General features: G+C 33.0%; 1 long non-coding RNA gene across 3 annotated transcripts; it reads right to left on the reverse strand.

The window, feature by feature from the left end:
• Positions 1-4,389: 4,389 nt before the first annotated feature.
• Positions 4,390-6,619, reverse strand: LOC108198959 (uncharacterized). 3 transcript variants are annotated; one of them, XR_010286269.1, is made up of 3 exons: positions 6,249-6,619; positions 5,649-5,795; positions 4,390-4,911 (listed from the first exon to the last, which is right to left on the reverse strand). It is a non-coding gene; the product is annotated as an uncharacterized LOC108198959 (long non-coding RNA). The 3 variants fall into 3 exon arrangements; XR_010286268.1 differs by having other exon boundaries at positions 4,393-4,904; XR_001802227.2 differs by lacking the exon at positions 4,390-4,911 and having other exon boundaries at positions 5,475-5,795.
• Positions 6,620-9,816: the final 3,197 nt, after the last annotated feature.

Consider the following 9,816-nt stretch of genomic DNA (forward strand, 5'->3'; position numbering starts at 1 on the left):
TATCTTTCTAATAAATTGAGACAAAAGTTCAAATTTTTACAAGCTTGGGAGAACATAATTATTATAAAGTGGGGTTTTCTTGAAAATATAAACCTATATATTAAAAAGTAAAAACAAGTTGGACTATAAAAAGAAATTAACAGTCAGCAGTACTGAAGGAGAGTTTACAAGCTGCTCCACCTAGGATATATATAACTATTGGACCACCTCTTGTAGAGACTAAACTTGCAGGGAAAGAATTGCTACTTTTTGATTCAATTCTAGAATGATCCTTCCCATGTTCTTTTTATGCTACCCATAACTAACAACTTCAAGACTAAAAGACTATACTACCCTTCTGCTTATGCTAGAGGCTACCTTGAAATTAAATAAAAGGAAATAAAAAAAGAGTAGTGATAGGTGCATGAAATTGTGTACATAAAATTTGTACATAATGAGGTGGCAATTTATGTGGTGAGTTTTAATTGGGGTTGTTAATGTAAATACAGGGAGCTCATTTCAATTAAAACCCACCACATGTCATTATGTACAAAATTTTGTATAAAATTATATACACCAAGCATTTTCCATAAAAAAAATGACTAATTGTAACGAGTCTTCATCTTCAATATAAATGTTACGGTCTTTCAACCAAAACATATTTGTTGGATGGTAGCTAGGTCGGGTGTAAGTGCTAGATGCAACTAAAATTTAATTTCAATGACAGGACGAAATGCACCAGAAAGTTTCGGAGCATTCACATTGCGGAAAGGAGGTATCATCCCTGGAAAAGTAGGACGTGGAAAGCCTCGACCCATATGGGTTGAATCAAATCCAGCAGTACACATCATACGATGTGGATGCATGAAAACTCCAGAATTTAAATTTGCACCAGCTCCAAACCCTCGTGCATTTGGCATGTTTGGTCTCATAGAGGTACCTATGCCCCAGTTTGGCCCGAATCTCCAATTTCCACCTCCTTGTCCTCTCGGACACCTACCTCTTCCAAAACCTCTTCCTAAATCTCCAGTAGGATCATTTGTTCCGCAAGTAATTATGACTGCATTATCATTCAGAGCCCTCCTTCCTTGTGGCCAATGCCACTGTACAAGCTCTCCCATTAAAATTGTAACCATCCATTAATTCCTTCTTTGCAAGTAGCAGCAGAAGCTGAGTCATAAAACTCAACCAGACAATATCCTTTAGATTTTCCACTACGTTTTTCATCATAAAACTTAAACTCCTTGATCCTCCCATATTTAGATAAAACACTCTCAACTTCCGCATCAGTAGTCAACCAGTGTAGCTCTCCGCACCATTCTGAGCCACAGGTGTTGAGCCATGAAACCCCAATTTTAATGCTTGAGAATAATGACTCACATCTGGAGCTATTGCTTTCTGTGAAGTCTTAATTCCTTCCAAATTTGATGCCACTTCATCTGCTAGCTATCTGATCCGCTGGGTCCGGCAATGGAACTCCAAAATCTATATACTTCTAATCAGTTAGTCCTCCAGGAACGTTTAACTCTTTTGGCACCAGATTTACTGGCGTAGATTCACCGCACCATTTGGACCAGGCGCCTCAGACGGCTGGGGCTGAAGAAAACCCTCTCCAATATTAAGATCACCATAAAGTTCATCGTACTCATCATCATCGCCAATCAATTCATCCTGGCGCTGCATGATTTGTGGAAGGGGCCAAATGCAAAGGGACACGGAAGACTTTAACCAAAGTGATCTGTAAGTGTAACCAGAGCGAGCTTATATGTAAGTTACCTAGAATATAAGAATGTTGTATTAGAACTGTATATATGTCATTGCCATGAACTTCTTTAACAACTTTAATATGTGAAACATTTTTGTTAATTGCAGCTCATACTCGTGGCCTAAAATTGAGAAGCCTAATGTCGAATGGAGTTTGGTTCTGCGATTCAACTTGTGAACAGCTAATTTAATATGGTAAACATTTTTGTTAAGATTCAACGTAAATCTCCGTTGTGCTCCATCCCCACGGATGCTAGTAGGTTTGGATTATTTTTGGTGTTAATGGTTGCAATGTGTGTCGGGTGAGACATATCATTGTAGCAGACATTTGACTTGAATGTCTTTTGAATTAAATAATTATTTTTGAATTTTTGAAACTATTTTGTTTCAATGATTTTGGCTATGGTAACATTTCAGTGTGCCAACTTAATAAAGAGGTAGTTCAGGGATGAAACAAAGTATGTGTTGTAACACCTGAACTTTAAAATGCAACTTAAAATAACCTGCACTTCTGCTTAATTATAGCGAATTTCTACTTTGTGCATTCAAATCGTAAAACAGCTGTGGGCATACATCTGAAGAAACAAGCTACAGAATCCTAGCTAGTATATGCTACATTGAGAATTTTCGTTAAGTTGTGTTGCAAGGTTTCTATTGCTTTGTCTTGATTCTTGAAGCTTGAATGAGAGTTTGATGGGTTGGCAATTGGCATGGACAAAGGAGGTGTTTTGGAGTTGTATATGTGTGTCAAAACTACTAACATTAACTATCACTAGCATACGATCTGCTCACAACTATCACTGTAGAGGTGTCGGTCATGAGTAGACCCGGAAATTTTTCATACGACACGAAAACGACACGAAAATTTAGTGTTTGTGTTTGCATTTTGAGTACACGACACGAAAAATACACGAACACGAAGTACACGACTGATATGTCGTGTCGATTTTCTGTTTACCCTTTGGGTAACGACACGACACAAGGTACAAGAAATAAATATAATTTTATAATTAAATATTAATATTTAAATAAAAATATGTATATTTATAAAAATATAATTATATTCTCTTTTCAAATAATGCATAGTTTATAATATTGTAAGTATAAATAATTAAAATAAATATATTTCATATAATTTCGTAACTTTTGCCTAGAAATCTAATATTTACATTATTTTATATATTTATTTATATTTATATTTAAATTCGACTTTACACGAAACATGACACGAGCACGAAAACAGAGGTACATGACACGAAAATACACGAACGCTAAACATGTCGGTTTTGTGTTTGGTCTTTAAGTACACGACACGAAAAGGTACACGACACGAAAGTACACGATCTGACACGAATTGCTTCAGCTTCGACAACTAGAATTGAGCCACTTGTTAGAGCAAAAATCAAGGTTTTGGCTCGATTAAGGGTGAGAATTTGGTGCTCCAAATGTACTTGATGTCTAATTATAAAACTGCTACGTATTATGACTATTCAGTGACCTATAAAGCTATTTTTTCCTGTATTATGATACTTCAGTTCCACTTTTTCCTCTGTATTATGAAATTTCTGTGACCAATGAATTTATTTTTTTAAACACACAGATATTTAATTTTTTTTGGGTCATAGTGAAGCACGTATCCATGAGCTTTGATTCACTTCTAAATCTCACAATTTGCTTTCAAACACATAGATATTCCATTTTTTTTGGTTCACAGTGAAGCACGTATCCACGATCTTTGATTCACTTCAAAATCTCACAATTTGCACCGCCCCGCACATAGGTGGGTGGTCGAGCAATACACTAGTAACACATTTACACACGTTCCACCACATGAAATCTTGAAAGATCCTTTATGAAATTAATGAGGGATATAAGGTCTCACCTTTATATTTACACTTTGAAGCAACTGTGGATCATCTCGTCTAATCCAAACTGAAAACGCAATCCAAATTTACGAACAGGTGATTGGGACTCGCTCAATTGTGCACACAAAATGACTTAACAATTTGGGGCTTTGTACCCATAATTTCCAACAAAAATATGGTATAAAAAATAAACTGACACTACAAGGAAAACAGCATCAGACAACGATTTTTGCCCGTTGTCTGAGACCTCGGAAAACCGTGGTCTATCGAGACGCCGTCTGATATGCATATCAGACAACGGGCGTACCGTTGTGTGATAGTGCGCAACACGATGGTTTACGCTAAATAAAACGTTGTGCAACACCCAGAAACAACAACGTTACTCTTAAAAGGAGTGTTGTTATAAACGCTTCTTAACAATAGTCGTTTTACAAATTTGTGTTGTTAGTAAGACTATCCACAACAGTTTTAAGAGTTAGCTAGACTTGTTGGTAATAGGATCATACAACGAAATTTGAAGTAGAGATGCTCGTGTTTTACTCTCTATCACAACGGATTTAGAGCACAAGAACACTTGTATAAGGACCCTTCCAACAATATTTTAACTTTTGTGGCAGTTGTGCAAAACCTCTTGTACAATGTTTTTTGTTAAACAAATGCTTGAAGAATATCCATTTAGACAATGGTTTTAGCTCTATTATTAAGTTGTTTGTATGTCTCTTATACAACAATTTGTTTTTTCAAATTACATTGTTTGTAGACTTTCACACAACGGTTTTCTTTTCTTTTTCTTTTGTGTTTGCTTATTTCATACAATGGTTTTCTTCCTGCCAATTTGTTGTCTTTTAAATATTTGGACAATTGTTTCTATTTCATTACTCTTGTAAATCATTTGTTTGGACAATAGTTTTGTAATAAGAAATTAACAAGCTAGGCTAGAAAATGTAATTAACAATTCAAAATTTTGTAAACAAAAGTTATCATTCCGAACTAATAAACACCATTACAACCAACCAAATATATCATCAAATATCCACCAATATGTCCCGTGAGGATGACAATCCCAAATATCTAAATAACCTAAAGATATACAATAAACAAAACATAAATTAATCTATCTTTAATTGCAACGTCACCAAAAATTAATCAACTTGGCCTTGTATATGAGTCAATATGTGTTTCTATAGTTGTGAGCTCCATCATTGGCTGCCTTGGTGGTGCAGTAATGGAAACTAGAGTTCATCTGTGACTTGGTAGATTGCTGGCAGGATTTTTCGTTCGGATGGCAGCAACACTCTGTGCACTAAAGCATGTTGCTTAAATATGCAGTTAAGATATTTGCCACAAGCAAAAATGTTCAAAAGAGAACGAGCATGAACCTAAAACATAAAGAATCTAAACTATGATAAAATTACCTACTTCATATATAGAATTATGTCAGTAGAAATCACATGAAGTCTTGGAAGCAACATAAAAACTTACAAGAAATAGGTTATCCATATCCTTTCTGGCCTATTAATCATTAATAGGATACTGACAGATAATATGTGAATCGATGATATAGTTGGCATTTTCAGTCCCCTTCCCAAAAAGCTTTCTACTTATAAAAGAGGTAATGACCATATATGATATATAGCTTAAAAGTTACCTCGCCTCCATCTTTACTACTAGCTTCTGTTGTAGTACAATAATGGAGACAGACACTGTTAGTCTTAAAACAAGTTCCGTTCTTAGAAGAAACATGCAAGGCAGAGGCTTTCACTTTTTTTAAGGATAATAAACTACCAAGTAAGGTACAAAGGAACAAAATCTATAACTTAATCCCAGACTGTGGTCACAATTCATTCCCTAAGAGAGTAAGTGTATATATGTGAATTTAAGAAGCTATTGACAACAGGGATTTGGCTACAAGTATCACAGAGTTGCAGTTGGTAACTCCTTAGATATGATTCCAAAAACACATATGGGCCTTTCAAAAAACCAATTCGGGACATATACCAGTTACAAAGGAAATTAGAGAACAGTGGTATAATGGAAGACCTGAAAAGGAATATGAGTCAATGAATTTTCTCCTGTCTCACCATGTGACAATGGATTAAACTCTCTGGTCAACAAACCTCTGTACTAAACATCATCTATATATAGTGTTGGTGAGATAGTAAGATCGCCATGAGATTTTCGTTCAACCTATAAGACAAATTAAACAACATAACATTAGATATTATTCTTAGCACTAATGTAAAACACCAAATCTTAGATATATTGGTTCTTCAAAGTATTTGAACCAATGAACCTGGTGATATTGATCAAATTATAAGACTTTATTTTCAACAGCAGCTTAGGGTCACATATACAACCTTGTATTTTCTCAATAGGAAAATCTGTGCAAGTTTAATTAAGTGAACATTTAAAAAAAAGGTGATTAAAGGCACATAAACACACATCACACACACAAACTGAAATATGATACAAACTTTATCCCCAAAAATCAAAATCCAACCAACAGCCATCACTATATATATTTACTCTAAACTATACAACTATAGCTCAAATCACACACAAACACATCGAAATCTCACAGAGATGCAAAATTTATCCGCAAAATCAAATATAATCACACACTAAAAATCATTTTTTTACCTCATCATCAGGTGGGTTGTTGTTAAACTTTAAAGAATGGTCAACATCGGCATCAAACGGCTGGTGGGTCACCGTCGATGGCAACAGATCTGAGTAAGCTCGGTTGATAATCAGATGGAGAGGACAGGAGAGGGAAAGGGAGGAGAAGGAGAGACAAGGGAAGACAGGGAAGGGAAAAGAGGGAAGGATATGTATACACCAAATTAATAGTAGGGAGAGGAAGAGAAAGAAACAAATGTAGAAGAAGAGAGATTCAACTAAATCTCTCACTTACAAAGTTTAGGTTGAAAAAGTGGGGGGAACGAAAATTTGGATGAAAAAGTAAAGGGGGAACTGAAATTTTTTGGTAGAGGGAAATGTAATCAGTTGATCCTGTGAGATAAAAATAATTATGATATAGATGACAAAAACAATGTATTGTAATATTCATGGAGTTGAATATGAATAAATGAATTTTTTAAATTATATTTTTATAGTTGATTACAAAATTTTCATAATAAATAAATTTTAAAAACTATTTTAAACCATGTAGATGTTAATATTTAATTATTTTCGTTATTTGTGAAAATCTTCATAAACTTAAGAATTAAATAAAATTATTTAATAAATAATAATAATTTTTAAAAATTTAAAAATTCTCATTTTCTCGATGTATTCCGTTTTTGTACTCTTCGTCTAAATAAAATATATTTATATTATGCATATACACAAAAATGCATTGTTCATTTATAATAAAAAGATATTTTTATTTTTCAAACTTGAGTATTAGTATATATTTTATATTTACAATATAGGATGTACTAAATAGAAGTTTTATTTTTTATAAGGTTAACTCTGTATTAATTTCTTTTTCTATTTGTACTGAACTAACAGTTTCACCGGTGGAAAGCCCCGAATCACCTAATTGCTTTGTTTTCCTTCTTAGTTTTTGAATAATACATCTTCTCGGGAAACTTAGATCTAAAACTATCGGAGGTTTCGTTGTCTCTCTTCCAAGCGGGTGAGTTTCAGTCTGATTTCTCTTGTTTTTGTGATTCTGCTCCGGATCTATTCTCGGGAGAATTTATAGATCTAAAACCATTGGAGATTTCGTTGTTTTTTTTCTCTATTTCAAGCGGGTGGATTTTCAATTCGATTTCTCTCGTTTCTGTGGTTCTACTTCAGATCTAAGGTATTTTTCTCTCCATGGTGAGAGTTTTGTTTTCGCTTCTTAATTGTAAGCGGGTTTTGATTTGGTGATGAAAGTTTATATGAAATCGCCGTTTTGGTCGATAGCTCAAACAATAGCTCTATCAGGGCATGATGAAGAAGGTACCAGTAAATCAACGAGGATGCATGAAGCGGATATTTGTATTTGTATATACATTTTCTTCAAAATATCATTCGTGTAGATGCCGTATGGTTTTTTATTATTAGATTAACACGTTTGTTTCAAAAAAATATATATAGTAAATTTTAAAGATTTTAGATAAGATAGTATATTTGAAAATAAATATCTAAAAGTTGGTGTATTTGTCAAATTTCCAAAAAATAACATCAAAGGTAAATGGATGCTTTAAGAGTCTATCCGCATATTTAGGATTCTAATGACCACTTCTCTACTTTCCAAATTTTTATCCCATTCGTTCCTTCACCCTCTTTGTTAGTACCAGTTTTTCAATAAAATTTTAGTCTAATTTTTTCCAGGTGAGATCTTGTTTAATATCTTGTTATTTAGATTTTTAACCGTTTCCACCTTTTTAAGATGTTAATGTTTATACTTTGATATTTTTGTGTGTTCTCATACATGTTTTGCTTATTTTGTGATAAGAAATTATATGGTATTTTGAACGATTTTTAAGACTCGCATAATTTCATGGACAATGACAATACCAAAAGAGCTCATCTTTCACACCAATAAATTGGTCATATTTTGAGGGCACTTGTTACTTCAATATCAATATAAGTTAATACAACTAATAATTGTAAACATTAGTGGTACTCTTATCAAGGTTAATTATGACATTACTAGTTTCACATCCGATATTGATTCGATTGCTCATCATGTTATTATAATATTTTTTTAATTGAATAATTTAGATAGAATGAAGGCTTCACACGCTCAAAATAAAATAATTATTTGTTTACTTTGTATTTTGGTTCACAATAATCAAATTGTAATTGAAAGTTCAAGATTTCTCGGTTTGGTTCTCATACATGTTTTGTTAAGTCATTTTTTTATAAAACCATTTATAAATTAAAAAATGAAGAAAATAATTTTTAATTCATGTGTCTAGATAAATCATTTAGAATTTACAATTTATTAGATATAAAATTATTTACATAACAAACAATATAGGTAATTTTTTAAAGTGATTCTGTGTATTTTTCTTAACCTCAAATTTTCAAAATAAAAACACGTTATAAAAAAACTAAGATTTTCAACTTGTGTGTAAGTTGAATTATAATTTTTTTAAACAAACTATATGAATAAGTTTAATATATAAGTTAAAATAAATACTAATTTAATATTTTTAATTCATTTAATTTTATAGAATTCACCCATTTTGATAATGTTGTGTTGATATCATTTAGGTTAGTATTTTATTAAGAAAAAAGGTAGTAATTATATAGATTTAACAATATCTTTGAATATACACATTTACGGTGTAACCCGGATTAGATACTTTGCATGGAGGAAAAAGGAAAAGCGGAAAAAAAAATTCCAAATGAGAAAAGTCCTTTTGACACTACAAGAAAACAGGTCAAAACCGACCGCACAAAACCGACCGCCACAAATAAAACCGACCGACGGTCGCGTGGTCGGTTTTAACCCGTCGAAATCACAAAACGACGTCGACCTGGGTGACGTGGCAACAAATAAAACCGACCGGCGTCAACGGTCGGTTATATGTATGACATGGCAATGCTATAACCGACCGTTCCCTGTGGTCGGTTTTGTGTTCCGCGGAAAAATAATTAAAAATCAATTTAAATAAAAATATCTGTGCGTCAGCCCCTTAAAACGACGTCGTTTTCTTTGTTTGGTACTAAAACCGACCGATTGGTCGGTCGGTTTTATCCTGCAGCTTTTATATCACTTTTTAGCTAGTAGTGAGCTCCCATTCACTTGAAATAAAAATCAAAGGAGAAGAAAGGAGCTAAAGTGGGGAAGAATTATTGCTTGCAAACATTTCAAGTAAGTGATTTTCATTTTCTTTGCATTAAATGTGTGTGTGGTGGGTGTGTTAAATGTGTTTGTTATATTAAATGTGTGTGTGTGTGTATTGAATGCTTGTATTGAATGTATGAAATTCATGTGAAATTATTTGTTAAATGTATGTGTTATTACATTTGTGTATTGAATGTATGTGTGTATTGAATGTATGTGTGTATTGAATGTATGTGTTATTAAATGTATGTGTGTGTTAAATGTATGTGTGTGTTAAATGTGTGTTAAATGTGTGTGTAGATGACAAACTTGGATCGAAGTTGGATTAGTAATCAAGTGCAAAGTGATAAAATTTCGTTAACTCCGGAATATAGGAATGGTGTAGAAACTTTTTTAAAATTTGCAAGTGAAAATGGA

The sequence above is a fragment of the Daucus carota genome, chromosome 8, assembly GCF_001625215.2.
Source record: "Daucus carota subsp. sativus chromosome 8, DH1 v3.0, whole genome shotgun sequence".
Lineage (NCBI taxonomy): Eukaryota > Viridiplantae > Streptophyta > Magnoliopsida > Apiales > Apiaceae > Daucus > Daucus carota.